This window comes from Trachypithecus francoisi, unplaced genomic scaffold (genome assembly GCF_009764315.1).
Source record: "Trachypithecus francoisi isolate TF-2019V2 unplaced genomic scaffold, Tfra_2.0 Lachesis_group9, whole genome shotgun sequence".
NCBI lineage: Eukaryota > Metazoa > Chordata > Mammalia > Primates > Cercopithecidae > Trachypithecus > Trachypithecus francoisi.
The window spans coordinates 35,670,835-35,692,863 of record NW_022681474.1 but is presented as its reverse complement, the minus strand read 5'-3'; the positions used below and the strand labels follow the sequence as shown (position 1 = coordinate 35,692,863).

The following is a 22,029-nucleotide window of genomic DNA, read 5'->3' as shown; positions in this document are numbered from 1 at the left end:
TATGGCTCCCCGAGTCCCTAAATCCAGTTCCCTTATGGATGCACACACACATCCGAGCCTCTCTGATGCTCTCACAGGAGTGTATGCTGCTGGTGTCCTCCACTTCCCCACCCCGGCATCACCCCGGCTTGGTTTCCCTGGCCCTGATCCTCCCCAGGCCCCTGTTCTCTAACTCCCTGGCAGGGGCAGATCCTCACGCAACTCACGACCCAATAACCCGGGTAAGAGGTGAGGCTTCCCAGGAGCACTTTACCTTTTGGAGAATCAAAAGTATAAAAACCCAAAGGAATGGCTCCCTAATAGTGGACTTGATGGCATTAGCAGGAGCAGGAAGCCTTCCTGGCTCAAGAGAGCCTGTTGTGTCCCTCTGAATCCACGCTGCCCCTTGCAAAGGCTCCTGCAGATGGACAGGCTCACCTTGGCCTCAGTCCCTTCCCCTCTCACTCCGACTTTCCTGCAGGATTCAGTTCACCCGCCCCCAAATCGTTAGAAAAAACCTCCTGAAGGTGTCTACACGGCAGGTTCCCTGAAGAACCCTGAGAGGAGAGAAGAGAGGAAGGAAATGAGTACGAGGAAACCCCAAAATGTTAGCTCTGCCTTCTGCTCCCCCTTTACATGGGCAGCCTAGAGATCAGTCTGGAAGAGATCAGTCTGGCATATGAGTTTGGGAGACAGCAAAACCTAGGTTTGAATCCTGCCTCCTTTAATTACCTGCCGTGTGAGCCTGGTCAGGGCGCTTAACCTCTCTGAGCCTCATCTTATATAATGGGGACAATTATTTAGTTTCTTAGGGCTGTTCTGAGGACTCAGTGAAGAACCACACGTAGAAGTCCCCTCCTTGAAGTGGACACTCGGTAAATGGCCACTCCCTTCCTCTTTCAACCCAAAGGCATAAAGTCTCCATGTGACCCATGAACAGACATAAAAAATAACAGGACAAATAAACCATGCCTGCTCAGGCTCCCCATTGTTATAAAAAAGGAGAAGAAAAGACCTTCTTTTTGGCCAAGTCATTTGTTACGGAGGGGCTCTAAGAAAATACGAAAATGTTTTCATTTGTGTATTTCAGGCTTTGGAGATGGGCTCTTAGATTCCTCCACAGTCACTGGAGTTACTAATGTACCATTGAATTTGGGGTGACCCTTAGCTATGGAGAGCAGCATCAGAGACCAGAGATAGATGGGAGGGGGCAGGGAAGGCATGGGATCTAGACTCCTGCCCCAACGGCATCTAATGAACTACCTGGGGCCATGTGTGCCCGGACCAGCACCAGATCCTGGAGATGTAAAATGAACCAGATGCAGCAGAAATTGCAAATGAACCTCAGTGACAAGCTCTATCACGCAGGGCTGCTCAGGATGCTCCAGAAGAACCTAGGGGGACAACTCCCTGTGACAGGGGAAGGGGCCATGGCAGTGCAGGAAGACAGGACCTTGAAGGATGAGAAGGCATCAGCAGGAGGCTGAAGAGGGGGAGGGCACTGGGCAGAAGGCACTGCAGGTGCAAAGGCCCTGAGGTGTGAGGTTGCATGATGTATCAATAAAACTGTGAATCTCCAGGCACAGCAGGAGGGAGGGGGTCAACGATACAGTGATAAGAGACGATGGTGAGAAGCTGACAGCACTTGGCAGAGCACGGGCCATGAAGGGCTCTGTATGCCAGGCTAAGAAGCTTTTATTCTACTCTGTTGGCAATAGAGAGCTACGAAAGGACTTCAAAATAGAAGGGCAACCTGGCTTCATTTGTACTTTTAAAAGATTCTTTTGGCAGACATGTAGAAGACAGATTTGTGTGGACAGACACTGAAGGCAAGGAGGCTAGTTGGAAGGTTATTATGAAACCTAGGCCATAAATAGCAAATCACATTTATCTTATGTGCCAATTCCGATAGATTGGTAGGGGCTGCCTGGGGTACTGTGTGGAGAAGAGAAAAAGTACCATGATAGACTAGTCAGGTCTGACCCAGGCACACGATAGGAGAAATGTGGCATCAGTTCTGGGGATTTACCAGTCCTGCCTAAGCAGAGACAATAAGAGTCCAGCAGACAGAGAAATGGACAGGCAGTGTGAGTGATATTTTGCAAGTAGAAACAGCAAGATCTAGTGACTTAGTAAATTGGTTTAAGAACAAGAAAGTTGGCATACAAAGCTCTGGCTTAGGCAATGAACTGAATGTTGGATGAGAGGGGGAAGAAAGACTTGGTGTCTGAGGTGCTTGCAGATGTCTCAGGTAAGATGCAGGGCATAGGCGGACATGCTCGTTTAGCGCTCTCAGGGTACAGGATGGGCTGGAGGAGGTTTTTGGAGCTGGACCTTGTACATGGCAGCCGAAGCCATGCGAATGGTGAGGTCCAGAAGAAAGGATTTTAGAGGGAGCAGGGAAGGAGCTGAAGACAGAGGCCTGAGGAAGATTCAAAGAGGAGCCCAGGGCCAAGCGCTCTGGCTCACACCTGTAATCCTAACACTTTGGGAGGCCAAGGCAGGTGGATCACCTGAGGTCAGGAGTTCGAAGCCAGCCTGGCCAACATGGTGAAATCCCATCTTTACCAAAAACACAAAAATTAGCCGGGCGTGTTGGCAGGTGCCTGTAATTCCATCTACTCGGGAAGCTGAGGCAGGAGAATCACTTGAACCTGGGAGGCGGAGGTTGCAGTGAGCAGAGATTGTGCCAATGCACTCCAGCCTGGGCGACAGAGCGAGACTCCATCTCAAAAACAAAAACAAAAACAAAAACAAAGAAGAGCCCTGGATGAAAGCCAAGGATGAAGATGGAGAAGAGGTAGGGGTCGGCCATGTGGGATGCTGCACAGATCTCAAGAAGCAAAGATTGAGGGGTGGCTCCCTCTGGGATCTCATTCAAGGTCAAGGGTAGAACGGCCCTAACATTTCCAGTGCTCCTCTCAGCCAAGGTACCTTCCCCAGGTTCTCTCGAGAATGTTCTCATTCTGGAAAAGCCATGAGAGGCGGCGTGTCCGGCTGGGAGCAGGAGGGAGCTGATCAAGCCAGCATGCCAGAGGGGGTGCTTTGAAGTTCCTGGCAATGTCCAGGCTGAGATCATACATGCGTTCGGTTTATCATACATGGGTTTTCTTTAACTCATATATCCAGGTTCTGTGGTACACCCTTCTGTCTATGTGATATATTACACACTTGAAATCAAAAGTACAAATAAGAAGTTGAAAGCAGGGGCAGACAAATCCTCTCTTAAGCTGCGGTGCTCCCATCCTCTGTCCTGTTGGCCAAGTCAGTGGTTTTCCATTTGTACTTGAAGTATCTGTTCCGGCCCCAAATCTTTCCAGAGAATCCTCAGGAGCAAACTGGAGCTGGGGACACATCTTGCCCCTTTCTTGGCTTCCTACCCAGCCATCTGCTGTGTGACCTTGAGCATGTCACTTCCCTTCTCTGAGCCCCAGGTTCCTTCTCAATACAGTGAGAAGCCTGAGCTAGAGATACCAGAAGATCTTTCCAGACACAAGTCTCAGATTCTCCCAAATCATCAACTTGCTATTGCCAGGTTCAAAATGAGGAGATAATAAAGACACAGTCCTCCTCTGCATGAAGGGGTGGGGTGGGGGGGTGGGGGGCGTGTGCATGAAAGACGCAGCCATGAACCACAGCATCCTGTACTTTTCCTGGGAGGGGGAAGGAAAATGCTGCCTGCATTGTTGATACCCTATTTAAATAGTCCCTCCCCACCTGCGTGCTGTGTGTCTCTGTACAGTTAATATCAGCTCCCATCAAACCAATCACCAAACGTCTAAAAGCTGCCAGTGAGGTGGGGGCTCCACACGAACAACCAGAGGGTAAAGGACCTCAGAAACCATCTCAGCCACCCCTTCGCTTTGAAGAGTGGAAACTGAGGCCCAGGGAGGGCAGCCAACCTGCCTAGGCCACATGGCAGATGGGAAATGGAGCCAGAGCTAACCCCAGGCCCTGGCTCCTGGCAGGGTGATATTCTTCCCATCCGCCCGCAGGCTTCCGACCCCAGGCATGGAACTGGGGCCTGCTCCCTCCCTTCCAGCCTCCGCCCCTCAGAGCCTGTACTCCAGGGCTGTTGGCTGCAATTCCCAATGCTGTCACTGGCCAGATCCTCCCTACCTTTTCCTTCATACCCCTGCCTCCCAACCTGCCACCCCTCCTCAGGCAAAGCCAGCAGGGGACGGGGACCCCTTGGGTGACAGATGGGCCTCACACTGTTTTCAATCGTCACGCGGGCATACAGGATGACAGACCTTGGGAACCGGGCATTAATACCGAAGATTTATAGTCAAATCTGTCACGCCTGAAGGCACTTCCCCCAAAGTTGGCTCAGCCTGAAGGTCGATTTTCGGAGGTGATAAGTGCAAAAAAGATGTCCTCACCCGCCCTCCTAAGCCCTCCCCTCCTGGCAGCCAAGAGCTCAGGCTGCACACAGGAAACAGAAGGGGGAGCAGGAACAGGAACTCCAAACCAGAGGGTCTAAGACCATCCCCGAGTACTTTCTCTCTTTCTACCCCGCCCTCCCCACCGTGATGCTCACACCTGGGAGATCCCAGCAGGGTGGAGAGGCCTGGGCAACTCCTGCGGATGTCGTGTGTCTAAACCAGGTGAATGCCTCCCTGTGTTGGTGGTGAGAAGAGAGAGCCACACTGGCCCAGCAAAGCAGCCCTGCACTAAGGTTACACAGCTCTGACCAGCAGCTACCTAACTAGAAGTCATCCTATGGGGCCTGGAGGGGCAAATAAGTCACCGTTCCCATCTTCCTAGTGAGAGGCAGAAGCCAGCATCCATCCACTCACCACATTCTTACTTGAAGTCATCAAAGATCTTGAATGGAAGAGATGAGAGCAGTCTCAGACATTGACCAAGCCAATGGCCCCATTTTACAGATGGGGAAACTAAGGCTCAGAAAGAAGAAAGAATCCAGGTCTATCCATTCATTCAACAGTCACCTGGTGTGCGCTGGAGGCTCGGCCTGCTAGCCAGGGCTCTTGACCTGCTGCCTGCTCTGAGCACAGCCCCTGTCTGTGTTGATCACACAGACGGGCAGAAGAACAAGTAAGTTCTCTCAAGAAGGAGAGACTACCAAAAGATGTATGTGGACCTGTGAACCACAATGGGGAAGTTGAAAGCAATGATCGTGGCAAGGCACTGGCTCATCTCACCCACCCCATATCCCTAATGAGCAATATGTTATTTTCTGCATTTTACCAGAGAGGAAACTGAGGCACAGGTCTAACAGCTGCTAGTTGCCAGAATGCAAGGCCCACCTTCTGAGCACCGTGTTCCACTGTCTCCCAGGAGAAGGCAACATGGAACGTGGCCAAGGCTGTTTGCTGCCAAATGTTTGACCAGTGAGAGTTCTACTAAGTGAGGAAAGGTCTCTGTGGGCTAAGGTGGTCTCTGAAAGCTTCCTGAAAGAGGCGACAGAGGCATTAGAACTGACAGAGCGAAAGCCTCAGCAGGGATGGTATCCTAATAAAAAGGAAGCCTCCCAGGCTGAACCTCCTGTTTCATACCTACTCCTGGAGCTGATTGGCACATATTCTGACCCCTTCCTTAGGGATATGCCCTTTGGCCCCATCGTGGGGGTTCCCTGGAGGTGAAGGCCACTGGACCTTCTGCAGAACAAGCTGGCCCTGGTGGCATGTGGGAACAGGCTGTTCTGGCAGCTGGTGCCTCTGGCATTGTGGAGAGGAGGTGGGGAGGCAGCGGGCACCAACATCCTGGACTCTGGAGCCTGGCATGAGAGCAGTGCCATTCCTGGGTTACAGATGAGCTAAATTAGCTGTGACGCTCATTAGCGGCAGCTCCTAATTAGTGAAAATTAATATTGGCTTTGATAAAGATGTCAGTGCCAGCTTTCCAAGGCAGAGGCATTATCGACCTTGTCAGCTGGGCTAACGACTGGGTAAGTGGAGGAGCCAGGGGGCCTGGGAGTGGGCAACAGGTCACTGGGGAGGGAGCTTGATGCTGGCAGGGGCCGGCTGTGGGCACTCCTGCCCACTGCTCACCTGACCCTCCAGTAACTATACTGCAAGGGCCCGGCCCCATGTCCAGAGCTGCAGCTACAATCATTATCCATAATACTGTTGGGTTCTTCTGTGCCCCAGGCAGTGTAGCAAATGTTTTCACATGTATTTGATGATCCCGAGAATGTTGGAAGTAAGTACTTTTTCATCTTCATTTTACAGACGAGAAAAATTGAGGCTCAGAGAGGGTGAGGAACTTGCCCTGGGACCTCTGGGTACCAGGATTTGGGCCCAGGCAGCCTGACTCGAGAGCCGTGATCCTAACTTTGGTATTATCCTTCCCTTCCCCTCAACCTCCCCCTCAAAAGGGGCACTCTGGATACCAGCACCATCGTATACCAGCACTTAACATCATATCCGGCACACAGCAGGGGATCAGCAAATACTTATGAATGAACACGCAGGTGCACAGAGAGCCCTTGGCATTCCTCCACAGCATTTATATTGATTTCTTATGTCTTCCTTCTACATCCATTTGGTGCTATGCAGAACCTGTACTTCCATTTAGAGCCCCGGAGTAAGTCCAGGACAAAGTCTCCAGGTTCTGTATTCCAGAACACTACCTCTCCAGTCGGGAAGCTTCGGGAGCATCCTGTCTTCCCAGGTGGGAATGGAGGCCAGGAGGCTTTGCCCGGACCTTGGCTGTGCTATTGGTAAGTGACCAGCTCTGGGGCCTGGCTCCTCCGCCACTCGGGAGGGGACTCAGCGGATGTGGCTTCCCTTCACCCCAGTCCCTGCTCCCCAGCCAGAGACCCTGAGTTCCAGCCCAGGGTAATGAGGGGAAGTAACAGATACACCTATTTTTAATCCAAATAAAGGGAAAATGTTTGCCACCATGGAGTTTATAAAAATAACAATGCACTATTCGGGTATTAATAACAATAAAGATGTCAAACTGTCAGATAAGAAGTTAATGTCATTCCGAGCACAATTAAAGATGCTATTATCCCACCACCTGGGACCACACTGGCGTCTACCACTCAGCAGGCTTAATAGATAAAGGGCCATGCACAGAGCACAGGAGTGCTTGGCACTGCCAGCCCGCCCTCCCACCACTCGCCGCCACCTCCAGACCTCTCCCTTGAGACCCCAGCACAAGGGTTCAGGCCTTGCTTTGCTGTGGAGTATCCGGCAGGACCTTCAAGGCCAAAGGGCGAGGGCAGAGCAAGTCGGGGCCTGGCCCATGTGCCTGTCATTCACCCAAGCATTTCCTGGACAAGTGATTCCTGGGCCAGCACTGTACAAGCAGAGGGAACAGTCCCTGACAGCTGGGCTGAGTGAGGGTCCAACCAGAAAGAGGGAGACACTGTTAGTGCTGCGAAGAGAGGGGATTTAACGTGGGGAATCGGTCACATGGGTGATAGAGGAGCCAAGAGGCCAAATAGGGTGGTGTGGTGACCCAGACAGAGGCCCAGCAGAAAGCCACACCGCCAGCCCTCCACGGGAGGGACAAGGGAGGAGGTGGTGTTACCAGGAGCCAAGAGACACAAACTTTGGAGCTGCCACCCAAGGAGAGAAGGAAAGAAACACCCTGACTCCTCCCTTCCTCCCACCGTCCAGTCTCCTGCCAGGGCCTCCTGGTGGGTAAATCCAGGCGGAAACCAGCTGACTTGGGAGCCTGGGGAAGGCAGCCCATGGGGTCAGCTCCCTGCCACTCGGAGCAGGGCTGGAGGTGGCCAAGAATGGATCTGAGGACAAACAAGCTCGGGACTGGCCCAGCTCCAGCCCTGAAATTGAATCACCCATCATCTTTCGAGCACCAGATCCATTCCAGGCACACCTGTAGATGTGGGGGACAAAAATACAAATGAGAAGTCACATCAACTCTCAAAGCAATTACCGCCTATCGGAGGAAATAAGTACATAAACAGGTCGTTTCTACGTAGGATGGTACGTGCTAGGCTGTATTACAGGCCATGAGTACCCAGGAAAGACTCCAAGGATGGAATCCCAGCAAAGCTTCTAGGAAGAGAGATGGCTTGAGATGCATGAAGGAAAAGTAAGAGGAAAGGAAAGCTAGGGCAGGCATACCAGGGCTGCAGGAGTGGCAGGAACAAGGCCCTGGGCTTGGAAACAACACGGTGTGGGATGGTTAGAGAAGGAGAGTCCAGGGAAAAGTTCTCACGGGGACACGTCAATGGGTGTGCCTCTGGCCCTCCTGATGCAGCTTTCAGGGCTCAGCTGGGTCCACGCAACTGGAGTCCAGGAAGGTGGCTGGGCTGGAGACTGCAATCTTGGTATCACTCGCTTGGGGGTGGTCATAAAGCAAATATGAGGGAAATCCTACCACAGAGAGCACATAAAGGGGGCAGAGGGCACATGCCTGGGAGCATCACTGCTGAATGGAAGAAGGAGACAGAGACGGCACAATCACAACGGTGGGAGAGAAGCAGGGGTCCCTGAGGAGCATAGTTCCAGGTTGTGAGTGACCTGCAGGGTCAAATATAGGGAAAGATCCTGGGCATATACCATCTGCAACACATTTGCTGAACTGGGCAGAGTGAGAGCCACTGGCTGGCCTTAGTGGGTACCACGTCAGTGGTGTGGTGGGAGCAGGAGCCAGGCTGCGTGCAGATGGCAGTGCAGTAAGCCAGGGACTGAGGTCAAGAGTGGGCAAGGGCATGAGCTTGGCTGCAAGACCCACAAAATTAAACTTCTGCTCTTCAAAAGACACTGCCAAGAAATGAAAAGACAAGCCACAGACTGGGGGAAGATATTTGCAAATCATATATCTGCTAAAGGACTCAGATATATGAGTCCTTTATCTGTATATAAGGAACGCTCAAAACTCAATTATCAGAAAGTGAATAACTCATTTTCTAAACATGGTCAAAGATGTAAATAGCCACTTCACCAAAGTAAATATATGGATGGCAAAAAATTTGTTTATGAAAAGATGCTCAACATCATTAATCGTTAGGAAAATGCAAATAAAACGACAATGAGATACTATCACATAAGTATTAGAATGGCTAAAATAAAAAATAAGGGCCAGGCACAGTGGCTCAGGCCTGGAATCCCAGCACTTTGATAGGCCAAGGCGGGAGGATCACTTGAGCCCAGGAGTTTGAGACCAGCCTGGACAACATAGCAAGACCCCATCTCTACAAAACATGAAAAATTAGCCGGATGTAGTGGCACATGCCTGTAGTCCCAGCTACTCAGGAGGCTGAGACAGGAGGACTGCTAGAGCCTAGGATGCTGAGGCTGCAGTGGGCTGTGATGGTGCCTCTGCACTCCAGCCTGGGCGACAGAGCAAGACCAAAAAAAAAAAAAAAGTAAAATTAAAAATCAAATACCTCCCATAGTAGACATCGCCAGAGGGTAGGAGGAAGGGAGAATGAGAAGCTATTATCCAATGGGTACAGAGTTTCTGTTTGAAAAGAGTAAGAAGGTTCTGGAAACAGACAGTGGTGATGGTCGCACAACACTGTGAATGTAATTAACGCCACGCCACTGAACTGTACACATAGAAATGGTTAAAATGATAAATTTTATGTTATGTATATTTTACCACAGTAAAAAAGAAAAGCCTCTCATGCCACATGCTGGTGAGAGGAGCAGCTGGGACCCCTGCCCACTGTCAGTGGGAAGGTGAAAGGGTACAACCACTTTGAAAAACAGTGTAGCAGTTACTTAAAAAGCTAAACCTATGCCAGGTGCAGCTGTGTCAGCCTGTAATTCCTGCTACTCAGGAGGCTGAGATGGAAGGATCACGTGAGCCCAGGAGCTTGGAGACCAGCCTGGGCAACAGAGCACAATTTTTTTTTTTTTTAAAAGGAAATGAAAAAATTAAACCTATACATATGATTCAGTAATTCCATTCCTAAATATTTTCCCAAGAGAAATAAAAACATGTGTCCACACGAAGTACACAAATGGGCCAGGCACAGTGGCTCATGCCTGTAATTACTGCACCTTGGGAGGCTGAGGTGGGCGGATCACCTGAGGTCAAGAGTTCGAGACCAGCCTCGCCAACATGGGGAAACCCCATCTCTGCTAAAAATACAAAAATTAGCCAGGTGTGCAGCACACGCCTATACTCAGGAGCTGAGTATAGCTACTCAGGAGGCTGAGGCAGGAGAATCTCTTGAACCCAGGAGGCAGAGGTTGTGGCAAGCTGAGATTGTGCCACTGCACTCCAGCCTGGGCAGCAGAGCAAGATCCTCTCTCAAAAAATAAAAATAAAAAAAGGACACAAATGTTCACAAAAGCTTTATTTGGAATAGCCAAAAACTGGAAATAATCCAAATATCTATCAATGGGTGAAAAGAGAAACTGTGATACAGCTTTTACAATGGAATATAACTCAACAATAAAAAGGAATAAGCTGTGGTTATATACAATGTAAAAGGACTCCAAAATAATTATGCTAAGTGAATGAAGATGGATAAAAAGAGTACATACAGTATTATTCCATGTACGTAAAGTTCTAGAGAATGCAAACTAACATATAGTGACAGGGAGCAGCTCCAAGGTTGCCTGGGGAAGGAGGAAGAGTGGAAAGGAAGGACACGAAGGGGCATGAGGAAACTTGGGGGTGATGGATATGTTCACTAGCTTGATGGTGGTGATGGTTTCAAGGGCGTGTGCCTATGTTGAAACTTATCCATTATATGCTTTAAGTGGTGCAGTCTATCATATGTCAATTACACCTCAATAACACTATAGAATAAAGATTGCTTTTCTTTAAAGGAGCTTGGCTGAAAAAGGAACGAAAATGGTAGAGGGAGATACAGGGTCCAGGAGGGTTGTGTGTTAGGACGCAAGAGACATGAGCCTGCTTTGGGGCTCTTGGAGGGGAAGGGAGCTAAGTCTCCCTCAGGCCCACAGAGAAGCAGCCTGGCAGAAAGACAGCTCCGGAGAGCCAGCGTGAGGGCAGTCACATGCTGAAGGCTGGGAGGGAGGAGGGTGTCCTGGAGCAGGTGAGGAACAGAGGCGTGCATGGAGTAAGGTACCTGCCTCAGCCCTGCCCTGCCTCCTGCCGGGCCCCAGCAGAAGGGTACAGGGACCATGCAGGGGAGTGTGTTTACTAGGAACCTGTATTCAAGTTAAGAGGGCCACAAATCACCATAAACCAAGGGAGGGTGTAGGAGCTGAGGTGCCAGACACCACTTCCAGCGACAGATCAGGGAGGACTTTGTGGAAGGCCTCCTAGCAGGGAAAAGGTGGCAGAAGCCAGAGCTGAACAGTGCAGGGCAAGTGCAGCCTGGCCATGCTGTCTGGGGCTGTACAACAGGATGGCCCTTAGAAAGTGTGGAAGATGATAGCAGATCTTTTTAGAGGCCCAAGCATCCACATGGCTGGGAGGATCAGGCATCATGGATGCTAGTACAGATGGTCTGGCCTGGTAAGCCAAGGAGCCTGGGATTGATGTGTGGGCAGTAGGAGCCACTGAAGGTTTCTGAGCTGAGGAGAGACACCAAGAGAGCAATGCTTCAAAGACCCTGCATTTATCATGTCCAAACACCTGCCATGGCTCACCATTACCCAGGCTCAAGTCCAAGTATTAAGGATTTGGCTTAAGGGCCCCCACAGTGGGGGCCTGTCTTTTCATACTCTCTTTCCTGCCATCAAGTCTCAAGTTTGGCAGCTGCAGGGCTTGGCAGAGCCAGGAGCTTTACTGGCAGAGCTAGAGGAGCTGGGGACAGGAGGATACGGGGGCCAGGTCACAGGTGGACAGCAAGGAGCGTGTGGGCTGGGGCAGAGCTCAGAGCTTCCATCAGGGTTTGTTTCGCCTGCAATTCCTCTCTAAGAGGGAAGAAGTTAAGTGTCTGCCCACTTTTCCCCACGAAGTGAGGCCAGGAAGCATCTGCTGGGGTAGGCCAGAGGGACGACTGGAACCAAGGGGTTCCCATAAAGCAGAATTGAGGAGGCCAGGGTGGGAGAAGCAGGGAGCAGAGGCACTGGCCAGGAATCATGGGACCGGGGTTCTCATTTCTAGCTTTGCCTTAACTTGAAGTGTGACCTCGGTTTGCTCCTCTGTGCAGTGGGGATAATAATATGAGCCAATACACATAAATAAGGCTGTGTAGGTGCCAGGCACTAGTCTAAGCTTTTTACGTGCACTAAGTTTCCGCACACCAGCCCTGTACAGTACATAGGATCATCCACTACCCTTCATGGGCGAGGAAGCCCCGGCACCGAGAGGCTCAAAACCTTGTCTAAAGGCACACAGGTGGTGGTGGCAGAGTCAGATTTGAACCCCCAAGTCAGCTCCTGTGCTCTTCATCTCTGCTCCTAAACATTATGGCACACTGCCTCCCACCCAGTCTCACTGGCTGGTGGCGCTGGGGCTGCGTTAAAGGATTTGTCAGAGGTATGCATCAGTAGTTCTCAAAGTGGGTTCCCCAGACCAGCAGCATCACCAACCGCTGGAAGCTTCTTAGAAATACCAGTTCTCAGGCCTCACCTCAGACCTGCTCAACCAGAAACCCTGGGGACGGGACCCAGTCATCTGTTTCAGCAAGCCTTCCAGAGGATTCTCATGCATGCAGAAGCCTGGCATACATTGTCACCTACAACATGTTCTCGTTCAAGTTCACACGTTTATGTCTGTACAGTTAATACACTGAACTGAGGTTCAGGTCTTAGGAGCCAGCAGCCCAGGTCTGGGTGGTCCTTCGCTCTTCCCTCTGGGGTCTCCAAAGGGGCTCGCCGAGCCCTTCTGCCTTGTGCCCAGCCCCTCCTCGCAGCTCCTGTTAGCATCCTCTGCGGAGAAACACCTTTGGCTCCACAAAGAAAAGAGAGGCAATGTCCTTTAAGTAAGGACAACCCTGAGTAGAGCACACCCATCCCTCCGGGGCTCACGAGCTGTCTTTTGCTCTCCTTAGATTCCAGCCTGGTAATGAACAGCAGCCTCCAAGGCAGTCTGCAACCCCATGGATCTATGTGTGTGCACACACACGCACACACACATACACACACCTCATGCTGCCTTGTCAATGGGCGGAGACGTTCCATGTGGGTTGCTACAAATATACAGAAGCAGCAAAGTATGAAATAAAGGTGAAGTCACACACTCTTAAACAGATACCACGCAAGAAGGCAGAGGTGTGTTTGTAAGTGGGACACCACCCCACAGACACATCAGTACCTACACACACACACAAATGTAGGCAAGGACACACTCACATATGCACACACATAGGCAAGGATACACTTGCACACATGCTGTGAGAAGGGACACACACACACATGAGCCCACATGCACACATGCACACATACACACACATGCAGGGACAAACACACATGGGTAGGCATACACACTTTCACTCACACACCAGCAGGGACGCACGCACATCCATGAGGTGGGGCACACTCACACACTCTCACATGCACATGCATGCACACTCACACACACGGGCAGGGGCTCACACACATAGGCAGGTACACACATTCTTACTATCACACATGGGCAGGGACACACGTGCACACACACTCATGAGCTGGGACATACACACATGCATGCTCATACACATGGGCAGGGACTCACACACATGGACAGGTATACACGCTCACATAGGTGGGCAGAGACACACTAACATGAGTGTATACACATGTGAACAGGGACACACTTCACATGCTCATACACGTGTGCACATGCACACACACAGATGGGCACATGCACCCACAATCTCTCCCTTTCTCAGACACACACCTACACACACACAGGGCACTTTCCCTGCAAGGGGTGGCCCTGGAGTGGGTGAGAGGAAGTAAAGTCCCTCTTGCTTTTCCGGAATGTCCTGTCTGCATTGACGCCGTCCCTGGGGAGCAGCAGCAAGAGCCGCCCAGCACAGGCCGGGGTGATGCACAGGCTCTTCTGAGACATCACCTTTCAAACACCCTATTCCTCCCACCCTCCGGAGAAAAATTACGACTTTCTAGGGAGGATGTTTTTTTCTTTCTGGTGTTTTCTTCCTCTCCCCTCGTTCAGTATCCGGCACTAATTTATGACTATTTTTCCAACTCCACTGAAGTAAGAGGGTAATGGCTTTCGGCCGTTTGCTTTCTCTCACCTGTCACTCAGCGTGGCTACCTGACAGGACTGCAGACAATGTTCCAATCATGGGGGTTGTTTTTTTCCCAGGGAAGCAAAGAATTCATAGTGGCTGTAGGGAGAGTTATTTCCTTCCCGGACTGAACAGCGTCAGGCAAACAGCGGTAAAAATTCACGGCCAGCAGGGCTGCTCCAGTTGAGGGGTGGGCCTATCAGCCCCCCGCCCTGAGCTGGCCCAGCCAGAGATCCAGACCATTCGGTGGCACTCGATGGCTCAGGGCCCTCTGTTTCTATTACCCAGGCAACTCCAGCCTCTCGACCTTGGGGAGGTCACACTGCCTCTTTGTACCTCAAGTGCCTCGTGGCTAGAGAATGCTCTTTGTCCTAGGGATAGGGGATGACAGCTAGGCATCGAGAACACTGGTCAAGACCACAGGAGCTCCTTCAGGGGCTGCCTGTCTCCCGCTGAGTCACTCTGGGCAGGCAGCTGAGTCTGTTTCTCTTTTATAAAATACAACTCTATACCAGCGCTGTGCAACAGACTTCACTGCCATTATGGAAACATTTTCTATCACAATGTCCAATACAGTAACCACTCAACACATGTGGCTGCCCAACACCTGCAGTGTGGCCAGTGTGAGTGAGAAAGTGAACTCTACGTGATTTAACTGTAATTAATTTGCATGTAAAGAGCCACACGTGGCTAATGGCTACTGTATTAGCTCCAAACTTTTCTGCATGCCTGAAGTATCTGACACCAAAATAAGGGGAGATAGAATCACTGTGTCTTCATCCTAGGTTGCTGTGAGGACTGAATGAGATCATGCATATATAGTCCTGGCACTTAATTGGCCCTCCATAAGTGACAGCTCTCATGAACTCTATGGGACACAGTCAGAAGGACAGGAGAAAGGGGGACTGGATTTAAACTTAGGAGTGTCAGAGTATAAGGAGACTTCACAGAACTTACTTTCCTGTCATTAGTGTTTGATTTAATTGGTAAAGAGATCTAGTTGCCACCAGTAAGAGGCACATGAGAACACATGAGCTGGGGCAACAATCAGTCATCTGCAGAAGGCCTGCTGTCCTGCTCTACCCACTCGCTCCCACTCTCTCCAGCCCCATCCCCACCACCCTGACACTGGCATCCCAGGGAACTATGACACCAAGTTATCCACCCAGGCTCCAGCATAGTGGGGCTGAGCGAAATTGCTTCCAGATGAGACAAGTCCTCACCACTGATACCTGGTGGGCCTCAGAGGACCCTTCTTCCCTAGAGCCAGAGCAACTAGGAAGTGCAGCAAGACCAGTAGGGGAATGACTGCTGGACCATCTTCTCCATCCCTGCAGGCAGAGACACAGACAGGCTGCCTTGGATTTCAGTCTTGGCTCCACTGTTAACTAGTTCTATGATCATGGGCAAATTCATTGTTCTTTCTGAGCCTCAGTTTCCTCATCTGCCACACAGAGGCGGACATAAATATCTATATGATGAGTTATCATAAAGGTCTGATGCAATAATGTATATAAGCACCCGGCACCGTATAGGTGCTCAATAACCAGGCGCTGCTATTACTCTGTCATTATTGTTATTAGCAGGTAGCAGAACACCTTGGTTAAGAGGATGGGTGCTGGTGCCCAGACACCCCAAGTTCAAATCCCAGTCCCACTCCCATTCACTAGCTGCATGATCTTGGGCAAGTCACTTCAACTCTGTTTGCCTCCGTTTTCCCATTTATAAAATGGGAATGATAATTGTACTTTTCTCACAGGTTGTCATAAGGATTAAAAGGGCTTATAGTAGTTATGGATGGAGAGCAAGCACTATAGGTGTTGATTTAGTGAAAATATTCTAATGGGGACTCCAAAGATAGGGTATTGGGTAGAAAACATCTACAACTTCCTTACAAAGAAGTGGCCAGTGTAGGGAACCCCAGCAGGCCTATGTTCTAGTCTGTGGATGGCAGGACACTGCCCAGATGTAGAGACAGAGAATAAGAAACTCGGCCAACAAATGTCAGGCAAAACAGGTGAAGTTCTACCATGAAGATGTCTTTGATCTCTGGGTCCTGGCTCTCAGACACCCGGGGAACTTCACACCCACTGAGGCTTGGTAACAAGAGAGTCACTGTCCTAATTTACAGACAAGAAAACCTTGGCAGGAGAGCTGGCAGGTAAGGGAATACTAACTTCCCCCACCCTCCCTTCGCGGATCCCTGCTGTGCACTCCCTCTCCCAGGGCTCTGGGGACCCAGAGAGAGGCTCCTGAGAAAGGTGCCTCCTGGAGCGGGAAGAATGGCAGGGGATGGAGGATGGCCCTCAACCCATTGTTCATTACTCTTTTAATGGGCAGAGGACTGGGCAGAAAATAACTGGATTTCAAGAAAAGAAAACACTTCTTGGCAGCCGGGTGCGGGCAGGCTGGGATTTACTGGCCTTGATGGTGTGCCAGGCTCTGTGTTGGGCATATGTCACATGTCATGTGCCATCTCACCAAATGAGGGCACCAGGCTGGAGCAGGGACAGGCACCCTTGGGCTCCCAGGCAGCCTGCCTTCTTTCTCAATATGGTCCCAATCTAATTTCAGAACGCGGCCTCTTTACTGCCACTTCTCAAATAGACTCAGATATTTATATTTTGGGAGCTAAGAAGCAGTACCAGTTTTCTCATTGACACATTTCTAGTCAATCAAGTAGGTAATCTAGGTTGTGAAAATATACACCCTCCTCCTCATGGCATTCAATGAAGCGATTTTCATTTTTCATGGGGAAAATGCAGCCGGTAAGCATTTTAATTTTCCTGAGTTGGCCTTTAGGCCAATGAAGAGGTTGTTCACTCTTGGACCCGGGCTCTCTGAGGGTGGAGGCCTAGCCCAAAGAAGCATTCCCACATGTGTCTTCCGGTTGTCTGTGTCTGAAGATTGAGTTGGGACTGCGGCAGACCTAGGACTGCTGACATATGAATAGCCTTTGCTTCTGAAAAGCACCTGTGCAGGCAGGGGCAGGTGGGGCTTCCCAGGTACAACAGGAGTTGCTGTCCCAATCACTGAGCATCTGGTGGGGGCCAGGCCCTGCGCTGGCCATGTTTATTATTTCACTGAACAATCAAAACAGATCTGCAGAGAATGCTTGACTAGCCCCATCTGACAGATAAGAGAGCTGAGGCTCTGAGAGGTGACAGATCACCCCCAGGTCTCTGCATGCATCAGGGTAGAGCCAGGGCACAGAGCACTTTGCTCCTTGGCACATGGCCTCTCACGCCACACTGTGAGTGTTCCACCAAGCTCTGGTGACCAGTGGCTTGGCCATTCACTCTTGAGGACAGTGGGTTCACTGGCTTCAGAAGCCCCACTCTTCCTCCTTCTCCTCCTCCCTGAAGCCCCACTTCCACCGGACCCACAGCTCCAGCAGGGCTCCCTCTAAAGCAGGTGGTGGTGGGGCGCCTGAAGAGGGAGCCAATTCCTTTCTCCTTAATTGACTGCAAATTGCTCCAGAGTCTTTAATGAAAGCCGTCAGGAGTAATTATGTCCGCTGCTGCACGGCCAGTCTGTGTAAACACACAAGGCAGGGCGGTGGGGGCGAACTGCGCTGGGCATCTCAGCATCTCGCTTCCCAGGCCTGTCTTCCCCCATGGGCCCCCTCTTAATTCACACATCTGCCACCAGATGATGAGCCCCAGCTGAGCTTCAGAGACACAGGCGATGTCTCGGGCAGGGGACCCTCGAAATGACTAGGTAGGTCCCCAAGCCCAGCATGCTGCCCAAAGGGCAGGCGCTGCCAGGAGCTGACCAGGCGGGTGATGGAAGAGGACTCACACCAGACTCATGGAGCCAATTCTGGAGGCTGGGAAGCTGCACGGCCAGGGCAGTGGTCCTAAGTGGGTTTCCCAGACCAGCAGCAGCAGCAACATTACCTAAGAATTTCTTGGAAATGCAGATTTTCAGGCCCCACCCTGAACCTACTGAATCAGAAACTCCAGGGGCATGGCTGGCAAACTGTGCTGTCACAATCCCTCCTGAAGGTTCTGAGGCTCCTGGGAGTCTGAGAACTGCCAGTGGAAGGAAAAAAATGGAATGGGAGAGGCCTGTTATCCTCAGTTTATAAGCTGGGGAAACTGAGGCTGGAAGAGCTCAGGCAGCTTATCCAGGAAGCCGGGCACCGCCGACACGAGCCCACAGCCCAGGGGCTGGACTATTGGGTTGGAACCTTGGTGCTGATGTATGATGAACGCTCTGACTTTGCACAAGTCACTAGCTTTTCCTCATTATAAAGTGGGGTTGAGGGTGGCCTTCGGGGTTGTGATGAGGACCGAATGTGTGGGAACACGGCACGGGGCTTGCAAGCTGCTGTCAGGCCAAGTCGCTGTGGCCACGCTGTCCTGTGAGGTGACGGACCGGGCATGGAGATGAACAAGCATGGAGAAGACGCAGACTGTGTAAAAGATGACAGAAGGCTGGTGCACCACCCGCAGGGCGGTATCTGCTCAGGATCACCCTGGTACTGTTGTCCAGACTCCCGCTGTGGGGAGGCCCCTGCTGTCCCTGTGTGCCTCCTGCCATTCCCTCTCCAGACGCCTCTTCCGGAGAAAAGGCTTCCCCGGCCTAAGGCTGTCATGGCCCAGGATGGATGTCTTATGGGCTGACAGGTTCTTAAGGCATCACTCATAGAACTGGCCCCTTTCGTGTGCCACACCCCATGCCGTGTCCCCAGGGGACTCCGAGGGAGAAAGGCCATCATGCCCACTGTCAGTGTGGTGCACACTACAGGCCATCCCACCTAACAAGGCTCAAAGCCGTGGGCCCGACCTTCAAAGAGTTCATGGTTTGGACTCTTCCCTGTCTCCTGATGGTCCCCTAGAATACTGTGTGGCTGCAGGGGTGGAGGGAGCAGGTTGATTAGGACAAACACCTAGGATGGCCAGAGTTGAGCTAAGTTGAACTTCCAAGTCCCCATGAGGGGCTTTGCTCCCCTGGCCTCATGCCTCTGTGTGTACTAAGTTTCCCAATAGTGTACTAAGTCCCTGCACTACAGATCCTTTCTGATATCCCAGGGAATATGCAGAGGTGGTGTCCCTAGTGACCAGGCTGGGCTACCCGTCAGGGAGACGGGTGTCAGAAACCAAAGAGATGTGTCCACAGGCTCTGCCCACTCACTTCTGTTCTTTCTGGACTGTCCAAGGCAGGCTGAAGCCAGGGACCACAGCAGGAACCCACCAGCTGGGCACCACAGTCCCCGCTTCACATTCAGGAGCAGGACAGGGCAAGAGATGGGGCTGGGATGAGCAGGGTGGGAGGGACAACAGTCGGCACCGTGACGAGGCTGGAAGCTGATTCTTGGCTCATGGATGGGGCGAGCAGGGCGCCTGGGCCCTGTTGCCTGCTCACTCTGGAGTGTGGGAGACAAACGCCGCTCCCTGCCCGTCAGGCCTGAGTTATCTACAACATAGGGTTTCTCTAGAGAGCTCATAAAGCAGCCGATGCGGCAAAGCAGGTTCAACACTCAATAATCTCTCCGTCTCACTCCAGTCGGACGCCAGCATATTCATCTTGAATTATCCTTTCAAAGGCCAAATCAATCCTAGCAAGTGCGCGAGTTCCGGCCGCACACAGTGCTGCTGCCAAGAGAGCCCAGGAAAGGAGAGCCCACAGGCAGTGCTGCAACACCAGGGCATACCCTCTCCCTTACCCAAGGGCACAGGGCCAGAGGGGACCAAGGTTGGAGGATCTTGTGCCCCGTCCACCATGTTATGAAGGAAAGTGAGGAAGATGGTGGGTGGGGACCCTGTGCCAGCCCTGGGGCTGGAAGTTTCTCCTCTTCATCCACTCTGATCTGTGCCAAGAAGAGTAGAGCATTGGTTACGGAGACAGAGAGACCTGTGGGCTTGAATCCAGCTCAGCAGCTTAATGCCTATGAGCCCTTGGGTGGGCAGCAACCTCTCTAAGCCTCAGTTTCCTCATCTGTAAAATGGGATCCATAACTACCTCCTTCATAGGGCACTGTGAGGATTAAATGAGGCACGCAAAACATCCCTAGCATAGTTTCTGGAACACAGGAAGATGACCAGGAGGGAGAAGTTGGGCCAAGTCTGTCCTGAGGATAAGGACCAGCTATAAGAGCTGGCCACCTCTAGAATAAAGAAGAGCAGACTTGGGAAAGCCCTGCAGACCCTGGACAGCCGCCGTATGAAGAGGAACAGGCTGCCTCCAGGGAGCTCTGGGGCTTGCCAGGGGCAGTAACAGCAGGAGGCAGCCAGCCTGCTAGTAGCAGCTGGGGCTCACTGCCTGGTGAGACGTAGAGTTGCCCACTGCTGCCAGGGCCCACCAGCGCTTGCACCACCTGTTGGCAGGCAGCTACATCAAGGGGATTCCTGGTCAGGCTGGGAGGTGGGCCCAGGAGCCTCTAGGCCTCTTCCACCTGGAGAGTGAAAATGTCCCTTGGAAGAGTAACGCATCAAATCACACCACATATTTACGTGGCAGCACAGTGGGCTTTGGCCACATAGAATATCATTCCTGTCCCCAGGCTGCTTCTCACCTAGTTGGGAAAAGTACTGGCCAACAACAGCACCACCACAAATAATAATAGTTAACTTCTACTGGTGCTTACTATTTGCCAAGCACAGTTTAAAATGCCTGACTTGGCCAGACACAGTGGCTCATGCCCCCACTTTGGGAGGCCAAAGTGGGAGGACTGCTTGAGCTCAGGATTCGAGACCAGCCTCAGCAACACAGGGAGACCCCCACCTCTACAAAAAAATTTAAAAAACAATTAGCCAGGTGTGGTGGCACACACCTGTGGTTCCAGCTACTTGGGAGGCTGAGGTGGGAGGATCACTTGAGCCCAGGAGGTCGAGGTTGCAATGAGCTATGATCTTGCCACTGCACTCTAGCCTGGGTGACAGAGGAAGACTCTCTCTCTCTCTCTCTCTCTCTCTCTCTCACACACACACACACACCACACACACACACATACCACACACACACACATACCACACACACAAAGCCTTACTTTAATTAACTTACTTAATTCTCACTGCAACTCTATTAGTAAATATAGTGTGATCATTATCCCCAATTTTGAACTGAGTAAACTGGGACAGAGAGAGGTGAAGTAGCTAAAGATGCAAAGGAGTGCTCCTTGGAAGAGAAGGCATTTAAAGATGAATTGCTCAATAAAAACAATGTCCACCATTTGTACAGCTATTTCATTTCTAAAGCTCTTTCATTAGCTCCCTTGGGGTTGTGCAGGCAAGTATGATCATCTCCATTTCCAGAGGAGGGAAACGAGGTTCAGAGAGGTTAAGGGACTTGCCTGTGGTCACACAGCTAATAAGTGGCAGAGCTGGGATTGAAACCCAGGCCTTGTGCCTCCCACTCCATGCACTGTGCTCAGATGTGGAGAGGAGGAAGGGAAGGCACTTGGGTGAGGGGACCTTCAAGGAGATCCTTGCACCAAGGAACAACTTTCCTGGTCATCCAAGCCCTTTCTTGGTCAAAGGCCAACAGAACAACTTGATCTCCTATTCCAGGAAAAGCTGTTGCTGGACAGTCAGGCTCACAGGTCTCCTGAGTGGTGTAAAGAACAGTCAGGACGAGGGGAGTGATGACAAGTTCAAAGTCAGCTCTGCCTGCCCCTGTCTCCTCAGCCAGCTGGAGGGTGTTCAGCTCTTGTAAATTACACCTTTGCCAGTTCCTAGGGAATCCAAGTGTTCCCGGTTGGCTGCAAGCTCAGCACATCTTCGTCCCAATGGCACAGCTGAGCCAGGCTCATCTGTCAGCCCCCAACCCCTGCAAAGGGGGTGCCTGCTGCCTGGCCACAGCACAGCTGGGTGAGACCCCCACACCCCGTCACTGCTGGTCACTGGAAAAGACTGTGGACCCAGGAGCAAGCAAGCTGACTAATCTCATATTTTCATCTATTTTCCCCAAAGTCATTTTCAGCACTCTTGCTTACTCTGCATAGTATATCCAGCAAGGACATGCATCTTCTGAGAAACAGGGAAGCAAGGGCTGAACAG

The 22,029-nt window shown here is 51.4% G+C and overlaps 1 protein-coding gene and 1 long non-coding RNA gene across 9 annotated transcripts in view; one reads left to right on the top strand and one right to left on the bottom strand.

Annotated features, from left to right (window-relative positions):
• Positions 1–22,029, bottom strand: part of CDH23 (cadherin related 23) — a 423,400-nt gene that overhangs the window by 338,909 nt on the left and 62,462 nt on the right. The gene's annotated exons all lie outside the window — the stretch shown is intronic.
• LOC117082528 lies at positions 5,346–6,788 on the top strand. Its single transcript, XR_004436647.1, has 3 exons — positions 5,346–5,890; positions 6,174–6,415; positions 6,520–6,788. It is a non-coding gene; the product is annotated as an uncharacterized LOC117082528 (long non-coding RNA).